The 21,437-nt window shown below is 44.2% G+C and overlaps 2 protein-coding genes across 2 annotated transcripts in view; one reads left to right on the top strand and one right to left on the bottom strand.

The window, feature by feature from the left end:
- Positions 1–21,437, bottom strand: part of LOC309549117 (uncharacterized protein) — a 4,285,597-nt gene that overhangs the window by 650,362 nt on the left and 3,613,798 nt on the right.
- LOC309549120 (uncharacterized protein) overlaps positions 1–21,437 on the top strand; it is a gene marked incomplete at its 3' end in the record, with an annotated part of 1,495,124 nt that overhangs the window by 514,648 nt on the left and 959,039 nt on the right. The gene's annotated exons all lie outside the window — the stretch shown is intronic.

Below are 21,437 nucleotides of genomic sequence, written 5' to 3'. Positions count from 1 at the left end.
CAAATAAATGAATAAATAAATAAATAATGTTTTCAACATTTTTTAACTCTGCCGTGGCCGGTCCCAAGCCCGTGCTGTGAAAAGAGGAGGGTCAGATGCTGGGACAAGCAAACCAGCTCTGTAAAAACTATTTGCTACTGTGGTCAGGGAGGGCCTTGGAAAAGCTCATTGGTATTCCTCAGGATCTCAAACAAATAAATGAATAAATAAATAAATAATGTTTTCAACATTTTTTTAACTCTGCCGTGGCCGGTCCCAAGCCCGTGCTGTGAAAAGAGGAGGGTCAGATGCTGGGACAAGCAAACCAGCTCTGTAAAAACTATTTGCTACTGCGGTCAGGGAGGGCCATGGAAAAGCTAATTGGGATTCCTCAGGATCTCAAATAAATAAATCAATAAATAAATAATGTTTTCAACATTTTTTTAACTCTGCCGTGGCCGGTCCCAAGCCCGTGCTGTGAAAAGAGGAGGGTCAGAGGCTGGGACAAGCACACCAGCTCTGTAAAAACTATTTTCTACTGCGGTCAGGGAGGGTTTTGGAAAAGCTCATTGGGATTCCTAAGGATCTCAAACAAATAAATGAATAAATAAATAATGTTTTCAACATTTTTTAACTCTGCCGTGGCCGGTCCCAAGCCCGTGCTGTGAAAAGAGGAGGGTCAGATGCTGGGACAAGAAAACCAGCTCTGTAAAAACTATTTGCTACTGAGGTCAGGGAGGGCCTTGGAAAAGCTCATTGGGATTCCTCAGGATCTCAAACAAATAAATGAATAAATAAATAATGTTTTCAACATTTTTTTAACTCTGCCGTGGCCGGTCCCAAGCCCGTGCTGTGAAAAGAGGAGGGTCAGATGCTGGGACAAGCAAACCAGCTCTGTAAAAACTATTTGCTACTGCGGTCAGGGAGGGCCTTGGAAAAGCTCATTGGGATTCCTCAGGAACTCAAACAAATAAACGAATAAATCAATAAATAATGTTTTCAAAATTTTTTTAACTCTGCCGTGGCCGGTCCCAAGCCCGTGCTGTGAAAAGAGGAGGGTCAGATGCTGGGACAAGCAAACCAGCTCTGTAAAAACTATTTGCTACTGCGGTCAGGGAGGGCCTTGGAAAAGCTCATTGGGATTCCTCAGGATCTCAAACAAATAAATGAATAAATAAATAATGTTTTCAACATTTTTTTAACTCTGCCGTGGCCGGTCCCAAGCCCGTGCTGTGAAAAGAAGAGGGTCAGATGCTGGGACAAGCAAACCAGCTCTGTAAAAAAAACTATTTGCTACTGCAGTCAGGGAGGGCCTTGGAAAAGCTCATTGGGATTCCTCAGGATCTCAAACAAATAAATGAATAAATAAATAAATAATGTTTTCAACATTTTTTAACTCTGCCGTGGCCGGTCCCAAGCCCGTGCTGTGAAAAGAAGAGGGTCAGATGCTGGGACAAGCAAACCAGCTCTGTAAAAAAAACTATTTGCTACTGCAGTCAGGGAGGGCCTTGGAAAAGCTCATTGGGATTCCTCAGGATCTCAAACAAATAAATGAATAAATAAATAAATAATGTTTTCAACATTTTTTAACTCTGCCGTGGCCGGTCCCAAGCCCGTGCTGTGAAAAGAGGAGGGTCAGATGCTGGGATAAGCAAACCAGCTCTGTAAAAACTATTTGATACTGCAGTCAGGGAGGGCCTTGGAAAAGCTCATTGGGATTCCTCAGGATCTCAAACAAATAAATGAATAAATAAATAAATAATGTTTTCAACATTTTTTTAACTCTGCCGTGGCCGGTCCCAAGCCCGTGCTGTGAAAAGAGGAGGGTCAGATGCTGGGACAAGCAAACCAGCTCTGTAAAAACTATTTGCTACTGTGGTCAGGGAGGGCCTTGGAAAAGCTCATTGGTATTCCTCAGGATCTCAAACAAATAAATGAATAAATAAATAAATAATGTTTTCAACATTTTTTTAACTCTGCCGTGGCCGGTCCCAAGCCCGTGCTGTGAAAAGAGGAGGGTCAGATGCTGGGACAAGCAAACCAGCTCTGTAAAAACTATTTGCTACTGCGGTCAGGGAGGGCCATGGAAAAGCTAATTGGGATTCCTCAGGATCTCAAATAAATAAATCAATAAATAAATAATGTTTTCAACATTTTTTTAACTCTGCCGTGGCCGGTCCCAAGCCCGTGCTGTGAAAAGAGGAGGGTCAGAGGCTGGGACAAGCACACCAGCTCTGTAAAAACTATTTTCTACTGCGGTCAGGGAGGGTTTTGGAAAAGCTCATTGGGATTCCTAAGGATCTCAAACAAATAAATGAATAAATAAATAATGTTTTCAACATTTTTTAACTCTGCCGTGGCCGGTCCCAAGCCCGTGCTGTGAAAAGAGGAGGGTCAGATGCTGGGACAAGCAAACCAGCTCTGTAAAAACTATTTGCTACTGCGGTCAGGGAGGGCCTTGGAAAAGCTCATTGGGATTCCTCAGGATCTCAAACAAATAAATGAATAAATAAATAATGTTTTCAACATTTTTTTAACTCTGCCGTGGCCGGGCCCAAGCCCGTGCTGTGAAAAGAAGAGGGTCAGATGCTGGGACAAGCAAACCAGCTCTGTAAAAAAAACTATTTGCTACTGCAGTCAGGGAGGGCCTTGGAAAAGCTCATTGGGATTCCTCAGGATCTCAAACAAATAAATGAATAAATAAATAAATAATGTTTTCAACATTTTTTAACTCTGCCGTGGCCGGTCCCAAGCCCGTGCTGTGAAAAGAAGAGGGTCAGATGCTGGGACAAGCAAACCAGCTCTGTAAAAAAAACTATTTGCTACTGCAGTCAGGGAGGGCCTTGGAAAAGCTCATTGGGATTCCTCAGGATCTCAAACAAATAAATGAATAAATAAATAAATAATGTTTTCAACATTTTTTAACTCTGCCGTGGCCGGTCCCAAGCCCGTGCTGTGAAAAGAGGAGGGTCAGATGCTGGGATAAGCAAACCAGCTCTGTAAAAACTATTTGATACTGCAGTCAGGGAGGGCCTTGGAAAAGCTCATTGGGATTCCTCAGGATCTCAAACAAATAAATGAATAAATAAATAAATAATGTTTTCAACATTTTTTTAACTCTGCCGTGGCCGGTCCCAAGCCCGTGCTGTGAAAAGAGGAGGGTCAGATGCTGGGACAAGCAAACCAGCTCTGTAAAAACTATTTGCTACTGCGGTCAGGGAGGGCCTTGGAAAAGCTCATTGGGATTCCTCAGGATCTCAAACAAATAAATGAATAAATAAATAATGTTTTCAACATTTTTTTAACTCTGCCGTGGCCGGTCCCAAGCCCGTGCTGTGAAAAGAAGAGGGTCAGATGCTGGGACAAGCAAACCAGCTCTTTAAAAAAAACTATTTGCTACTGCGGTCAGGGAGGGCCTTGGAAAAGCTCATTGGGATTCCTCAGAATCTCAAACAAATAAATGAATAAATAAATAAATAATGTTTTTAACATTTTTTAACTCTGCCCTTGCCGGTCCCAAGCCCGTGCTGTGAAAAGAGGAGGATCAGATGTTGGGACAAGCAAACCAGCTCTGTAAAAACTATTTGCTACTGCGGTCAGGGAGGGCCTTGGAAAAGCTCATTGGGATTCCTCAGGATCTCAAACAAATAAATGAATAAATAAATAATGTTTTCAACATTTTTTTAACTCTGCCGTGGCCGGTCCCAAGCCCGTGCTGTGAAAAGAGGAGGGTCAGATGCTGGGACAAGCAAACCAGCTCTGTAAAAACTATTTTCTACTGAGGTCAGGAAGGGCCTTGGAAAAGCTCATTGGGATTCCTCAGGATCTCAAACAAATAAATGAATAAATAAATAATGTTTTCAACATTTTTTAACTCTGCCGTCGCCGGTCCCAAGCCCGTGCTGTGAAAAGAGGAGGGTCAGATGCTGGGACAAGCAAACCAGCTGTCAGGGATACCACATGCAGGCATCCAGCAAGGGTGATCAGATCAGTTGGCTGCACCAAGGAATCAGGACCAAGATGGATAAAGATGTAAATAAGTTTATTAAGCAAAATGACACACTCCAATACCAACACCAGTGACCATAAACAAGTAAACAAAATATAAATGATAACAGTACAAAACCCCAATAGAACCTAACAAACTATATACAAAAGGATGGAGCAAACAATAGCAGGACAGGACAGGGACAGGAGACAAGGAAAGCAGGGAGCCAGGTACAGGAAGCAGGGTACAGGGAACAGGATCAGAATACAGCATTCAGGATACAGGTTTCAGGATACAGGTTTCAGGATCAGACAGGGACACGGCTAGCAGAGAAAATACTGAAGCACTGAGCCTCAGTGAAGGGCGGGCTTATATTCCCTCAGCAGTCCTCAGGTGCAGCTTAATTAAAAGAACAGTCCAGCTGCTGAGAGACACCCGCTGGTGGGCCCTGGAACTGCGCCCCTCAGTTCCAGAAACAGTGCCACCAGCAGGTGACCCACGTAATGACACTGATCCTGACAGTTCCCCCCCCCTTTAAGGAGCGGCCTCCGGACGCTCCATTGTGCTTCTACCCCGAAAATCCAAAAAGGTCTCCCCTCCATGTCTGTGGGTCTTCTAGCACTCTATAGGCCAAAGGCCTTTGAATTGCCGGAAGGCGTGCCACCAGAGTCCAGCAATTGATCATGCGCCCCACCACCAGGGTCTGGAAGCCGTCTAGGCAACCCACAGGTCAAGTTCCTGAAGAGGCGTAACATTAGGGATACACCTGCCCTCATTGCAACACATGTCCCAACACTGGGACTGAAGGCAAGCTGGACATAAAGCAGGGGAGCGCCAGCGGCATGCAGGATGTCCGGCAGTGGCACACCAGGCTGGGCAACAGACAGTGGCACATCAAACAGGGCGGCAGACCGTGGCTCAGCGGGCACTGGATCAGCAAGCACTGTGTCAGCGGGCACTGGAACAGCAAGCACTGGGTCAGCAGGCACGGTAGTGGTCACCGGAACAGCGGGCACGGGATCAGCTGGCACCGGATTAGTGGGCTGAGTAAGAGACACCGGATCAGCAGGCACCGGAACAGCAGGCACTGGGTCAGCGGGCACTGGAACAGCAAGCACTGGGTCAGCAGACTGGGTAGTGGTCACCAGAACAGCGGGCATGGGATCAGCTGGCACTGGATTAGCGGGCTGAGTAAGAGACACCGGATCTGCGGGCACCAGAACAGCGGGCACTGGACCAGCAGGCTCAGTAGGAGGCACCAGATCAGCGGGCACGGGAACAGCAGGCATCAGAACAGCAGGCACTGGATCAGCAGGCTCAGTAGGAGGCACCAGATCAGTGGGCACTGGATCAGCAGGCTTAGTAGGAGGCACCAGATCAGTGGGCACTGTAACAGCAGGCACTGGATCAGCAGGCTCAGTAGGAGGCACCCGATCAGTGGGCACTGGATCAGCGGGCACTGAAACAACAGGCATCAGAACAGCGGGCACTGGATCAGCAGGCTCAGTAGAAGGCACCGGATCAGTGGGCACTGGATCAGCAGGCTCAGTAGGAGGCACTGGATCAGCGGGCACCGGAACAGCAGGCATCAGAACAGTGGGCACTGGATCAGCAGGCTCAGTAGGAGGCACCGGATCAGTGGGCACTGGATCAGTGGGCACTGGAACAACAGGCATCAGGACAACGGGCACTGGATCAGCAGGCTCAGTAGGAGGCACCGGATCAGTGGGCACTGGATCAAAAGGCTCAGTAGGAGGCACCAGATCAGCGGGCACTGGATCAGCAGGCATCAGAACAGCAGGCTCAGTAGGAGGCACTGGATCAGTGGGCACTGGATCAGCGGGCACTGGAACAACAGGCATCAGAACAACGGGCACTGGATCAGCAGGCTCAGTAGGAGGCACCGGATCAGTGGGCACTGGAACAACAGGCTCAGTAGGAGGCACCAGATCAGCGGGCACTGGATCAGCAGGCACTGGATCAGCAGGCTCAGTAGGAGGCACTGGATCAGTGGGCACTGGATCAGCGGGCATCAGAACAGTGGGCACTGGATCAGCAGGCTGAGAAACAGGCACCGGATCAGCAGGCTGGGTAACAGGTATAATTGTATGTGTTGGGAAAAATCTCCTTTTCTTTTTAGGTTTAGATACAGGAATCTTGCTAGTGGTTGCAGGGCTATGAATAGATTGTGAAGTAGATGGAAGTGAAATGGCAGTATTGGGAGATGGTGGAAAAGGAGAGACAGTTACAGAGGAGAATTTCTGAGAGGTTGCTATGGGCAACAGGGTAGTAGAGGAAGTTTTCACAGGGTTAAATGCAGGAAAAGTGCAACTCGTTAAGCCAGGATATGAACAAGCAGTGGAAAGCAAACCATACCTAACTGCAGCTGTGGTTGCTACGGGTAACGGAGAGGAGAAACTTTGAGAAAACTGGTGTCCAGAGGCAGAAGTGGATTGGTGTGAGTTAGCTGATGCTAAATTGGAAAGATCTGACCAGGTTTGCAGTAAGGCCTGAACAAAACTCAATTTACAACCCCCTTGTCTGATTAGAGAATATACAGCAGTCATGCAATCCAACAGGGCCTCTGGAGAATACACTGAATAATGTTCAATAAAATAGGGTTTATCATCTTCCAAGAGCCACACAAGAGATACCACCTGAGAGACACTAAAAGGAGGAGAATAATCATCACCACCCTTAGGGGTATTAGATAAAGCCAACTCTGCACAGAGCTGAATAAGTGGCTGAATCTCTTTGAACAAAACTCTGCCTTGGTCAACAAACGAGTGGGCCAGACGGATGCATTCCAACAACTGCTCGCTAGTGTAAGTTTTCAAAATTTGGCGACAATATTCCCTGTCTTCTGTTACAAGCAAAGACAAATAAAAGACCTCCTCTGACTGCATCTTGCAACAACCAGAAAATTCCTAATTCCCAGGTGCAACCGATCTGATCGTTAGTGGCTTCAGTATTCTGTCAGGGATACCACATGCAGGCATCCAGCAAGGGTGATCAGATCAGTTGGCTGCACCAAGGAATCAGGACCAAGATGGATAAAGATGTAAATAAGTTTATTAAGCAAAATGACACACTCCAATACCAACACCAGTGACCATAAACAAGTAAACAAAATATAAATGATAACAGTACAAAACCCCAATAGAACCTAACAAACTATATACAAAAGGATGGAGCAAACAATAGCAGGACAGGACAGGGACAGGAGACAAGGAAAGCAGGGAGCCAGGTACAGGAAGCAGGGTACAGGGAACAGGATCAGAATACAGCATTCAGGATACAGGTTTCAGGATACAGGTTTCAGGATCAGACAGGGACACGGCTAGCAGAGAAAATACTGAAGCACTGAGCCTCAGTGAAGGGCGGGCTTATATTCCCTCAGCAGTCCTCAGGTGCAGCTTAATTAAAAGAACAGTCCAGCTGCTGGGAGACACCCGCTGGTGGGCCCTGGAACTGCGCCCCTCAGTTCCAGAAACAGTGCCACCAGCAGGTGACCCAAGTAATGACACTGATCCTGACACCAGCTCTGTAAAAACTATTTGCTACTGCGGTCAGGGAGGGCCTTGGAAAAGCTCATTGGGATTCCTCAGGATCTCAAACAAATAAATGAATAAATAAATAATGTTTTCAACATTTTTTTAACTCCGCCGTGGCCGGTCCCAAGCCCGTGCTGTGAAAAGAGGAGGGTCAGATGCTGGGATAAGCAAACCAGCTCTGTAAAAACTATTTGATACTGCAGTCAGGGAGGGCCTTGGAAAAGCTCATTGGGATTCCTCAGGATCTCAAACAAATAAATGAATAAATAAATAAATAATGTTTTCAACATTTTTTTAACTCTGCCGTGGCCGGTCCCAAGCCCGTGCTGTGAAAAGAGGAGGGTCAGATGCTGGGACAAGCAAACCAGCTCTGTAAAAACTATTTTCTACTGAGGTCAGGAAGGGCCTTGGAAAAGCTCATTGGGATTCCTCAGGATCTCAAACAAATAAATGAATAAATAAATAAATAATGTTTTCAACATTTTTTAACTCTGCCGTCGCCGGTCCCAAGCCCGTGCTGTGAAAAGAGGAGGGTCAGATGCTGGGACAAGCAAACCAGCTCTGTAAAAACTATTTGCTACTGCGGTCAGGGAGGGCCTTGGAAAAGCTCATTGGGATTCCTCAGGATCTCAAACAAATAAATTATTAAATAAATAAATAATGTTTTCAACATTTTTTAACTCTGCCGTGGCCGGTCCCAAGCCCGTGCTGTGAAAAGAGGAGGGTCAGATGCTGGGACAAGGAAACCAGCTCTGTAAAAACTATTTGCTACTGCGGTCAGGGAGGGCCTTGGAAAAGCTCATTGGGATTCCTCAGGATCTCAAACAAATAAATGAATAAACAAATAATGTTTTCAACATTTTTTAACTCTGCCATGGCCGGTCCCAAGCCCGTGCTGTGAATAGAGGAGGGTCAGATGCTGGGACAAGCAAACCAGCTCTGTAAAAACTATTTGCTACTGCGGTCAGGGAGGGCCTTGGAAAAGCTCATTGGGATTCCTCAGGATCTCAAACAAATAAATGAATAAATAAATAATGTTTTCAACATTTTTTTAACTCTGCCATGGCCGGTCCCAAGCCCGTGCTGTGAAAAGAGGAGGGTCAGATGCTGGGATAAGCAAACCAGCTCTGTAAAAACTATTTGATACTGCAGTCAGGGAGGGCCTTGGAAAAGCTCATTGGGATTCCTCAGGATCTCAAACAAATAAATGAATAAATAAATAAATAATGTTTTCAACATTTTTAACTCTGCCGTGGCCGGTCCCAAGCCCGTGCTGTGAAAAGAGGAGGGTCAGATGCTGGGACAAGCAAACCAGCTCTGTAAAAACTATTTGCTAGTGCAGTCAGGGAGGGCCTTGGAAAAGCTCATTGGGATTCCTCATGATCTCAAACAAATAAATGAATAAATAAATAATGTTTTCAACATTTTTTTTAACTCTGCCGTGGTCTGTCCCAAGCCCGTGCTGTGAAAAGAGGAGGGTCAGATGCTGGGACAAGCAAACCAGCTCTGTAAAAACTATTTGCTACTGCGGTCAGGGAGGGCCTTGGAAAAGCTCATTGGGATTCCTCAGGATCTCAAACAAATAAATGAATAAATAAATAAATAAATAATGTTTTCAACATTTTTTTAACTCTGCCGTGGCCGGTCCCAAGCCCATGCTGTGAAAAGAGGAGGGTCAGATGCTGGGACAAGCAAACCAGCTCTGTAAAAACTATTTGCTACTGCGGTCAGGGAGGGCCTTGGAAAATCTCATTGGGATTCCTCAGGATCTCAAATAAATAAATCAATAAATAAATAATGTTTTCAACATTTTTTTAACTCTGCCGTGGCCGGTCCCAAGCCCGTGCTGTGAAAAGAGGAGGGTCAGAGGCTGTGACAAGCACACCAGCTCTGTAAAAACTATTTTCTACTGCGGTCAGGGAGGGCCTTGGAAAAGCTCATTGGGATTCCTCAGGATCTCAAACAAATAAATGAATAAATAAATAAGTAATGTTTTCAACATTTTTTAACTCTGCCGTCGCCGGTCCCAAGCCCGTGCTGTGAAAAGAGGAGGGTCAGATGCTGGGACAAGCAAACCAGCTCTGTAAAAACTATTTGCTACTGCGGTCAGGGAGGGCCTTGGAAAAGCTCATTGGGATTCCTCAGGATCTCAAACAAATAAATGAATAAATAAATAATGTTTTCAACATTTTTTTAACTCCGCCGTGGCCGGTCCCAAGCCCGTGCTGTGAAAAGAGGAGGGTCAGATGCTGGGATAAGCAAACCAGCTCTGTAAAAACTATTTGATACTGCAGTCAGGGAGGGCCTTGGAAAAGCTCATTGGGATTCCTCAGGATCTCAAACAAATAAATGAATAAATAAATAAATAATGTTTTCAACATTTTTTTAACTCTGCCGTGGCCGGTCCCAAGCCCGTGCTGTGAAAAGAGGAGGGTCAGATGCTGGGACAAGCAAACCAGCTCTGTAAAAACTATTTTCTACTGAGGTCAGGAAGGGCCTTGGAAAAGCTCATTGGGATTCCTCAGGATCTCAAACAAATAAATGAATAAATAAATAAATAATGTTTTCAACATTTTTTAACTCTGCCGTCGCCGGTCCCAAGCCCGTGCTGTGAAAAGAGGAGGGTCAGATGCTGGGACAAGCAAACCAGCTCTGTAAAAACTATTTGCTACTGCGGTCAGGGAGGGCCTTGGAAAAGCTCATTGGGATTCCTCAGGATCTCAAACAAATAAATTATTAAATAAATAAATAAATAATGTTTTCAACATTTTTTTAACTCTGCCGTGGCCGGTCCCAAGCCCATGCTGTGAAAAGAGGAGGGTCAGATGCTGGGACAAGCAAACCAGCTCTGTAAAAACTATTTGCTACTGCGGTCAGGGAGGGCCTTGGAAAATCTCATTGGGATTCCTCAGGATCTCAAATAAATAAATCAATAAATAAATAATGTTTTCAACATTTTTTTAACTCTGCCGTGGCCGGTCCCAAGCCCGTGCTGTGAAAAGAGGAGGGTCAGAGGCTGTGACAAGCAAACCAGCTCTGTAAAAACTATTTTCTACTGAGGTCAGGAAGGGCCTTGGAAAAGCTCATTGGGATTCCTCAGGATCTCAAACAAATAAATGAATAAATAAATAAATAATGTTTTCAACATTTTTTAACTCTGCCGTCGCCGGTCCCAAGCCCGTGCTGTGAAAAGAGGAGGGTCAGATGCTGGGACAAGCAAACCAGCTCTGTAAAAACTATTTGCTACTGCGGTCAGGGAGGGCCTTGGAAAAGCTCATTGGGATTCCTCAGGATCTCAAACAAATAAATGAATAAATAAATAATGTTTTCAACATTTTTTTAACTCCGCCGTGGCCGGTCCCAAGCCCGTGCTGTGAAAAGAGGAGGGTCAGATGCTGGGATAAGCAAACCAGCTCTGTAAAAACTATTTGATACTGCAGTCAGGGAGGGCCTTGGAAAAGCTCATTGGGATTCCTCAGGATCTCAAACAAATAAATGAATAAATAAATAAATAATGTTTTCAACATTTTTTTAACTCTGCCGTGGCCGGTCCCAAGCCCGTGCTGTGAAAAGAGGAGGGTCAGATGCTGGGACAAGCAAACCAGCTCTGTAAAAACTATTTTCTACTGAGGTCAGGAAGGGCCTTGGAAAAGCTCATTGGGATTCCTCAGGATCTCAAACAAATAAATGAATAAATAAATAAATAATGTTTTCAACATTTTTTAACTCTGCCGTCGCCGGTCCCAAGCCCGTGCTGTGAAAAGAGGAGGGTCAGATGCTGGGACAAGCAAACCAGCTCTGTAAAAACTATTTGCTACTGCGGTCAGGGAGGGCCTTGGAAAAGCTCATTGGGATTCCTCAGGATCTCAAACAAATAAATTATTAAATAAATAAATAAATAATGTTTTCAACATTTTTTTAACTCTGCCGTGGCCGGTCCCAAGCCCATGCTGTGAAAAGAGGAGGGTCAGATGCTGGGACAAGCAAACCAGCTCTGTAAAAACTATTTGCTACTGCGGTCAGGGAGGGCCTTGGAAAATCTCATTGGGATTCCTCAGGATCTCAAATAAATAAATCAATAAATAAATAATGTTTTCAACATTTTTTTAACTCTGCCGTGGCCGGTCCCAAGCCCGTGCTGTGAAAAGAGGAGGGTCAGAGGCTGTGACAAGCACACCAGCTCTGTAAAAACTATTTTCTACTGCGGTCAGGGAGGGCCTTGGAAAAGCTCATTGGGATTCCTCAGGATCTCAAACAAATAAATGAATAAATAAATAAGTAATGTTTTCAACATTTTTTAACTCTGCCGTCGCCGGTCCCAAGCCCGTGCTGTGAAAAGAGGAGGGTCAGATGCTGGGACAAGCAAACCAGCTCTGTAAAAACTATTTGCTACTGCGGTCAGGGAGGGCCTTGGAAAAGCTCATTGGGATTCCTCAGGATCTCAAACAAATAAATGAATAAATAAATAATGTTTTCAACATTTTTTTAACTCCGCCGTGGCCGGTCCCAAGCCCGTGCTGTGAAAAGAGGAGGGTCAGATGCTGGGATAAGCAAACCAGCTCTGTAAAAACTATTTGATACTGCAGTCAGGGAGGGCCTTGGAAAAGCTCATTGGGATTCCTCAGGATCTCAAACAAATAAATGAATAAATAAATAAATAATGTTTTCAACATTTTTTTAACTCTGCCGTTACCGGTCCCAAGCCCGTGCTGTGAAAAGAGGAGGGTCAGATGCTGGGACAAGCAAACCAGCTCTGTAAAAACTATTTTCTACTGAGGTCAGGAAGGGCCTTGGAAAAGCTCATTGGGATTCCTCAGGATCTCAAACAAATAAATGAATAAATAAATAAATAATGTTTTCAACATTTTTTAACTCTGCCGTCGCCGGTCCCAAGCCCGTGCTGTGAAAAGAGGAGGGTCAGATGCTGGGACAAGCAAACCAGCTCTGTAAAAACTATTTGCTACTGCGGTCAGGGAGGGCCTTGGAAAATCTCATTGGGATTCCTCAGGATCTCAAATAAATAAATCAATAAATAAATAATGTTTTCAACATTTTTTTAACTCTGCCGTGGCCGGTCCCAAGCCCGTGCTGTGAAAAGAGGAGGGTCAGAGGCTGTGACAAGCACACCAGCTCTGTAAAAACTATTTTCTACTGCGGTCAGGGAGGGCCTTGGAAAAGCTCATTGGGATTCCTCAGGATCTCAAACAAATAAATGAATAAATAAATAAGTAATGTTTTCAACATTTTTTAACTCTGCCGTCGCCGGTCCCAAGCCCGTGCTGTGAAAAGAGGAGGGTCAGATGCTGGGACAAGCAAACCAGCTCTGTAAAAACTATTTGCTACTGCGGTCAGGGAGGGCCTTGGAAAAGCTCATTGGGATTCCTCAGGATCTCAAACAAATAAATGAATAAATAAATAATGTTTTCAACATTTTTTTAACTCCGCCGTGGCCGGTCCCAAGCCCGTGCTGTGAAAAGAGGAGGGTCAGATGCTGGGATAAGCAAACCAGCTCTGTAAAAACTATTTGATACTGCAGTCAGGGAGGGCCTTGGAAAAGCTCATTGGGATTCCTCAGGATCTCAAACAAATAAATGAATAAATAAATAAATAATGTTTTCCAAATTTTTTTAACTCTGCCGTGGCCGGTCCCAAGCCCGTGCTGTGAAAAGAGGAGGGTCAGATGCTGGGACAAGCAAACCAGCTCTGTAAAAACTATTTTCTACTGAGGTCAGGAAGGGCCTTGGAAAAGCTCATTGGGATTCCTCAGGATCTCAAACAAATAAATGAATAAATAAATAAATAATGTTTTCAACATTTTTTAACTCTGCCGTCGCCGGTCCCAAGCCCGTGCTGTGAAAAGAGGAGGGTCAGATGCTGGGACAAGCAAACCAGCTCTGTAAAAACTATTTGCTACTGCGGTCAGGGAGGGCCTTGGAAAAGCTCATTGGGATTCCTCAGGATCTCAAACAAATAAATTATTAAATAAATAAATAATGTTTTCAACATTTTTTAACTCTGCCGTGGCCGGTCCCAAGCCCGTGCTGTGAAAAGAGGAGGGTCAGATGCTGGGACAAGGAAACCAGCTCTGTAAAAACTATTTGCTACTGCGGTCAGGGAGGGCCTTGGAAAAGCTCATTGGGATTCCTCAGGATCTCAAACAAATAAATGAATAAATAAATAATGTTTTCAACATTTTTTAACTCTGCCATGGCCGGTCCCAAGCCCGTGCTGTGAATAGAGGAGGGTCAGATGCTGGGACAAGCAAACCAGCTCTGTAAAAACTATTTGCTGCTGCGGTCAGGGAGGGCCTTGGAAAAGCTCATTGGGATTCCTCAGGATCTCAAACAAATAAATGAATAAATAAATAATGTTTTCAACATTTTTTTAACTCTGCCATGGCCGGTCCCAAGCCCGTGCTGTGAAAAGAGGAGGGTCAGATGCTGGGATAAGCAAACCAGCTCTGTAAAAACTATTTGATACTGCAGTCAGGGAGGGCCTTGGAAAAGCTCATTGGGATTCCTCAGGATCTCAAACAAATAAATGAATAAATAAATAAATAATGTTTTCAACATTTTTAACTCTGCCGTGGCCGGTCCCAAGCCCGTGCTGTGAAAAGAGGAGGGTCAGATGCTGGGACAAGCAAACCAGCTCTGTAAAAACTATTTGCTAGTGCAGTCAGGGAGGGCCTTGGAAAAGCTCATTGGGATTCCTCATGATCTCAAACAAATAAATGAATAAATAAATAATGTTTTCAACATTTTTTTTAACTCTGCCGTGGTCTGTCCCAAGCCCGTGCTGTGAAAAGAGGAGGGTCAGATTCTGGGACAAGCAAACCAGCTCTGTAAAAACTATTTGCTACTGCGGTCAGGGAGGGCCTTGGAAAAGCTCATTGGGATTCCTCAGGATCTCAAACAAATAAATGAATAAATAAATAAATAAATAAATAATGTTTTCAACATTTTTTTAACTCTGCCGTGGCCGGTCCCAAGCCCATGCTGTGAAAAGAGGAGGGTCAGATGCTTGGACAAGCAAACCAGCTCTATAAAAACTATTTGCTACTGCGGTCAGGGAGGGCCTTGGAAAAGCTCATTGGGATTCCTCAGGATCTCAAATAAATAAATCAATAAATAAATAATGTTTTCAACATTTTTTTAACTCTGCCGTGGCCGGTCCCAAGCCCGTGCTGTGAAAAGAGGAGGGTCAGAGGCTGTGACAAGCACACCAGCTCTGTAAAAACTATTTTCTACTGCGGTCAGGGAGGGTTTTGGAAAAGCTCATTGGGATTCCTCAGGATCTCAAACAAATAAATGAATAAATAAATAATGTTTTCAACATTTTTTAACTCTGCCGTGGCCGGTCCCAAGCCCGTGCTGTGAAAAGAGGAGGGTCAGATGTTGGGACAAGCAAACCAGCTCTGTAAAAACTATTTGCTACTGCGGTCAGGGAGGGCCTTGGAAAAGCTCATTGGGATTCCTCAGGATCTCAAACAAATAAATTAATAAATAAATAATGTTTTCAACATTTTTTTAACTCTGCCGTGGCCGGTCCCAAGCCCGTGCTGTGAAAAGAGGAGGGTCAGATGCTGGGACAAGCAAACCAGCTCTGTAAAAACTATTTTCTACTGAGGTCAGGAAGGGCCTTGGAAAAGCTCATTGGGATTCCTCAGGATCTCAAACAAATAAATGAATAAATAAATAAATAATGTTTTCAACATTTTTTAACTCTGCCGTCGCCGGTCCCAAGCCCGTGCTGTGAAAAGAGGAGGGTCAGATGCTGGGACAAGCAAACCAGCTCTGTAAAAACTATTTGCTACTGCGGTCAGGGAGGGCCTTGGAAAAGCTCATTGGGATTCCTCAGGATCTCAAACAAATAAATGAATAAATAAATAATGTTTTCAACATTTGTTTAACTCCGCCGTGGCCGGTCCCAAGCCCGTGCTGTGAAAAGAGGAGGGTCAGATGCTGGGATAAGCAAACCAGCTCTGTAAAAACTATTTGATACTGCAGTCAGGGAGGGCCTTGAAAAAGCTCATTGGGATTCCTCAGGATCTCAAACAAATAAATGAATAAATAAATAAATAATGTTTTCAACATTTTTTTAACTCTGCCGTGGCTGGTCCCAAGCCCGTGCTGTGAAAAGAGGAGGGTCAGATGCTGGGACAAGCAAACCAGCTCTGTAAAAACTATTTGCTACTGCGGTCAGGGAGGGCCTTGGAAAAGCTCATTGGGATTCCTCAGGATCTCAAACAAATAAATGAATAAATAAATAATGTTTTCAACATTTTTTTAACTCTGCCGTGGCCGGTCCCAAGCCCGTGCTGTGAAAAGAAGAGGGTCAGATGCTGGGACAAGCAAACCAGCTCTTTAAAAAAAACTATTTGCTACTGCGGTCAGGGAGGGCCTTGGAAAAGCTCATTGGGATTCCTCAGAATCTCAAACAAATAAATGAATAAATAAATAAATAATGTTTTTAACATTTTTTAACTCTGCCCTTGCCGGTCCCAAGCCCGTGCTGTGAAAAGAGGAGGGTCAGATGTTGGGACAAGCAAACCAGCTCTGTAAAAACTATTTGCTAGTGCAGTCAGGGAGGGCCTTGGAAAAGCTCATTGGGATTCCTCATGATCTCAAACAAATAAATGAATAAATAAATAATGTTTTCAACATTTTTTTTAACTCTGCCGTGGTCTGTCCCAAGCCCGTGCTGTGAAAAGAGGAGGGTCAGATGCTGGGACAAGCAAACCAGCTCTGTAAAAACTATTTGCTACTGCGGTCAGGGAGGGCCTTGGAAAAGCTCATTGGGATTCCTCAGGATCTCAAACAAATAAATGAATAAATAAATAAATAAATAATGTTTTCAACATTTTTTTAACTCTGCCGTGGCCGGTCCCAAGCCCATGCTGTGAAAAGAGGAGGGTCAGATGCTGGGACAAGCAAACCAGCTCTGTAAAAACTATTTGCTACTGCGGTCAGGGAGGGCCTTGGAAAAGCTCATTGGGATTCCTCAGGATCTCAAATAAATAAATCAATAAATAAATAATGTTTTCAACATTTTTTTAACTCTGCCGTGGCCGGTCCCAAGCCCGTGCTGTGAAAAGAGGAGGGTCAGAGGCTGTGACAAGCACACCAGCTCTGTAAAAACTATTTTCTACTGCGGTCAGGGAGGGCCTTGGAAAAGCTCATTGGGATTCCTCAGGATCTCAAACAAATAAATGAATAAATAAATAAGTAATGTTTTCAACATTTTTTAACTCTGCCGTCGCCGGTCCCAAGCCCGTGCTGTGAAAAGAGGAGGGTCAGATGCTGGGACAAGCAAACCAGCTCTGTAAAAACTATTTGCTACTGCGGTCAGGGAGGGCCTTGGAAAAGCTCATTGGGATTCCTCAGGATCTCAAACAAATAAATGAATAAATAAATAATGTTTTCAACATTTTTTTAACTCCGCCGTGGCCGGTCCCAAGCCCGTGCTGTGAAAAGAGGAGGGTCAGATGCTGGGATAAGCAAACCAGCTCTGTAAAAACTATTTGATACTGCAGTCAGGGAGGGCCTTGGAAAAGCTCATTGGGATTCCTCAGGATCTAAAACAAATAAATGAATAAATAAATAAATAATGTTTTCAACATTTTTTTAACTCTGCCGTGGCCGGTCCCAAGCCCGTGCTGTGAAAAGAGGAGGGTCAGATGCTGGGACAAGCAAACCAGCTCTGTAAAAACTATTTTCTACTGAAGTCAGGAAGGGCCTTGGAAAAGCTCATTGGGATTCCTCAGGATCTCAAACAAATAAATGAATAAATAAATAAATAATGTTTTCAACATTTTTTAACTCTGCCGTCGCCGGTCCCAAGCCCGTGCTGTGAAAAGAGGAGGGTCAGATGCTGGGACAAGCAAACCAGCTCTGTAAAAACTATTTGCTACTGCGGTCAGGGAGGGCCTTGGAAAAGCTCATTGGGATTCCTCAGGATCTCAAACAAATAAATTATTAAATAAATAAATAATGTTTTCAACATTTTTTAACTCTGCCGTGGCCGGTCCCAAGCCCGTGCTGTGAAAAGAGGAGGGTCAGATGCTGGGACAAGGAAACCAGCTCTGTAAAAACTATTTGCTACTGCGGTCAGGGAGGGCCTTGGAAAAGCTCATTGGGATTCCTCAGGATCTCAAACAAATAAATGAATAAATAAATAAATAATGTTTTCAACATTTTTAACTCTGCCGTGGCCGGTCCCAAGCCCGTGCTGTGAAAAGAGGAGGGTCAGATGCTGGGACAAGCAAACCAGCTCTGTAAAAACTATTTGCTAGTGCAGTCAGGGAGGGCCTTGGAAAAGCTCATTGGGATTCCTCATGATCTCAAACAAATAAATGAATAAATAAATAATGTTTTCAACATTTTTTTTAACTCTGCCGTGGTCTGTCCCAAGCCCGTGCTGTGAAAAGAGGAGGGTCAGATTCTGGGACAAGCAAACCAGCTCTGTAAAAACTATTTGCTACTGCGGTCAGGGAGGGCCTTGGAAAAGCTCATTGGGATTCCTCAGGATCTCAAACAAATAAATGAATAAATAAATAAATAAATAAATAATGTTTTCAACATTTTTTTAACTCTGCCGTGGCCGGTCCCAAGCCCATGCTGTGAAAAGAGGAGGGTCAGATGCTGGGACAAGCAAACCAGCTCTGTAAAAACTATTTGCTACTGCGGTCAGGGAGGGCCTTGGAAAAGCTCATTGGGATTCCTCAGGATCTCAAATAAATAAATCAATAAATAAATAATGTTTTCAACATTTTTTTAACTCTGCCGTGGCCGGTCCCAAGCCCGTGCTGTGAAAAGAGGAGGGTCAGAGGCTGTGACAAGCACACCAGCTCTGTAAAAACTATTTTCTACTGCGGTCAGGGAGGGTTTTGGAAAAGCTCATTGGGATTCCTCAGGATCTCAAACAAATAAATGAATAAATAAATAATGTTTTCAACATTTTTTAACTCTGCCGTGGCCGGTCCCAAGCCCGTGCTGTGAAAAGAGGAGGGTCAGATGTTGGGACAAGCAAACCAGCTCTGTAAAAACTATTTGCTACTGCGGTCAGGGAGGGCCTTGGAAAAGCTCATTGGGATTCCTCAGGATCTCAAACAAATAAATTAATAAATAAATAATGTTTTCAACATTTTTTTAACTCTGCCGTGGCCGGTCCCAAGCCCGTGCTGTGAAAAGAGGAGGGTCAGATGCTGGGACAAGCAAACCAGCTCTGTAAAAACTATTTTCTACTGAGGTCAGGAAGGGCCTTGGAAAAGCTCATTGGGATTCCTCAGGATCTCAAACAAATAAATGAATAAATAAATAAATAATGTTTTCAACATTTTTTAACTCTGCCGTCGCCGGTCCCAAGCCCGTGCTGTGAAAAGAGGAGGGTCAGATGCTGGGACAAGCAAACCAGCTCTGTAAAAACTATTTGCTACTGCGGTCAGGGAGGGCCTTGGAAAAGCTCATTGGGATTCCTCAGGATCTCAAACAAATAAATGAATAAATAAATAATGTTTTCAACATTTGTTTAACTCCGCCGTGGCCGGTCCCAAGCCCGTGCTGTGAAAAGAGGAGGGTCAGATGCTGGGATAAGCAAACCAGCTCTGTAAAAACTATTTGATACTGCAGTCAGGGAGGGCCTTGAAAAAGCTCATTGGGATTCCTCAGGATCTCAAACAAATAAATGAATAAATAAATAAATAATGTTTTCAACATTTTTTTAACTCTGCCGTGGCCGGTCCCAAGCCCGTGCTGTGAAAAGAGGAGGGTCAGATGCTGGGACAAGCAAACCAGCTCTGTAAAAACTATTTGCTACTGCGGTCAGGGAGGGCCTTGGAAAAGCTCATTGGGATTCCTCAGGATCTCAAACAAATAAATGAATAAATAAATAATGTTTTCAACATTTTTTTAACTCTGCCGTGGCCGGTCCCAAGCCCGTGCTGTGAAAAGAAGAGGGTCAGATGCTGGGACAAGCAAACCAGCTCTTTAAAAAAAACTATTTGCTACTGCGGTCAGGGAGGGCCTTGGAAAAGCTCATTGGGATTCCTCAGAATCTCAAACAAATAAATGAATAAATAAATAAATAATGTTTTTAACATTTTTTAACTCTGCCCTTGCCGGTCCCAAGCCCGTGCTGTGAAAAGAGGAGGGTCAGATGTTGGGACAAGCAAACCAGCTCTGTAAAAACTATTTGCTACTGCGGTCAGGGAGGGCCTTGAAAAAGCTCATTGGGATTCCTCAGGATCTCAAACAAATAAATGAATAAATAAATAATGTTTTCAACATTTTTTTAACTCTGCCGTGGCCGGTCCCAAGCCCGTGCTGTGAAAAGAGGAGGGTCAGATGCTGGGACAAGCAAACCAGCTCTGTAAAAACTATTTTCTACTGAGGTCAGGAAGGGCCTTGGAAAAGCTCATTGGGATTCCTCAGGATCTCAAACAAATAAATGAATAAATAAATAAATAATGTTTTCAACATTTTTTAACTCTGCCGTCGCCGGTCCCAAGCCCGTGCTGTGAAAAGAGGAGGGTCAGATGCTGGGACAAGCAAACCAGCTCTGTAAAAACTATTTGCTACTGCGGTCAGGGAGGGCCTTGGAAAAGCTCATTGGGATTCCTCAGGATCTCAAACAAATAAATTATTAAATAAATAAATAATGTTTTCAACATTTTTTAACTCTGCCGCGGCCGGTCCCAAGCCCGTGCTGTGAAAAGAGGAGGGTCAGATGCTGGGACAAGGAAACCAGCTCTGTAAAAACTATTTGCTACTGCGGTCAGGGAGGGCCTTGGAAAAGCTCATTGGGATTCCTCGGGATCTCAAACAAATAAATGAATAAATAAATAATGTTTTCAACATTTTTTAACTCTGCCATGGCCGGTCCCAAGCCCGTGCTGTGAATAGAGGAGGGTCAGATGCTGGGACAAGCAAACCAGCTCTGTAAAAACTATTTGCTACTGCGGTCAGGGAGGGCCTTGGAAAAGCTCATTGGGATTCCTCAGGATCTCAAACAAATAAATGAATAAATAAATAATGTTTTCAACTTTTTTTTAACTCTGCCATGGCCGGTCCCAAGCCCGTGCTGTGAAAAGAGGAGGGTCAGATGCTGGGATAAGCAAACCAGCTCTGTAAAAACTATTTGATACTGCAGTCAGGGAGGGCCTTGGAAAAGCTCATTGGGATTCCTCAGGATCTCAAACAAATAAATGAATAAATAAATAATGTTTTCAACATTTTTTAACTCTGCCGTGGCCGGTCCCAAGCCCGTGCTGTGAAAAGAGGAGGGTCAGATGCTGGGACAAGCAAACCAGCTCTGTAAAAACTATTTGCTAGTGCAGTCAGGGAGGGCCTTGGAAAAGCTCATTGGGATTCCTCATGATCTCAAACAAATAAATGAATAAATAAATAATGTTTTCAACATTTTTTTTAACTCTGCCGTGGTCTGTCCCAAGCCCGTGCTGTGAAAAGAGGAGGGTCAGATGCTGGGACAAGCAAACCAGCTCTGTAAAAACTATTTGCTACTGCGGTCAGGGAGGGCCTTGGAAAAGCTCATTGGGATTCCTCAGGATCTCAAACAAATAAATGAATAAATAAATAATGTTTTCAACATTTTTTTTAACTCTGCCGTGGTCTGTCCCAAGCCCGTGCTGTGAAAAGAGGAGGGTCAGATGCTGGGACAAGCAAACCAGCTCTGTAAAAACTATTTGCTACTGCGGTCAGGGAGGGCCTTGGAAAAGCTCATTGGGATTCCTCAGGATCTCAAACAAATAAATTATTAAATAAATAAATAATGTTTTCAACATTTTTTAACTCTGCCGTGGCCGGTCCCAAGCCCGTGCTGTGAAAAGAGGAGGGTCAGATGCTGGGACAAGGAAACCAGCTCTGTAAAAACTATTTGCTACTGCGGTCAGGGAGGGCCTT

Source organism: Pelophylax lessonae, assembly GCF_965119305.1.
Source record: "Pelophylax lessonae genome assembly, chromosome: 3".
Classification (NCBI taxonomy): Eukaryota; Metazoa; Chordata; class Amphibia; order Anura; family Ranidae; genus Pelophylax; species Pelophylax lessonae.
The sequence above is the reverse complement of the archived record's forward strand: the minus strand, read 5'-3'. Positions and strand labels throughout refer to the sequence as shown.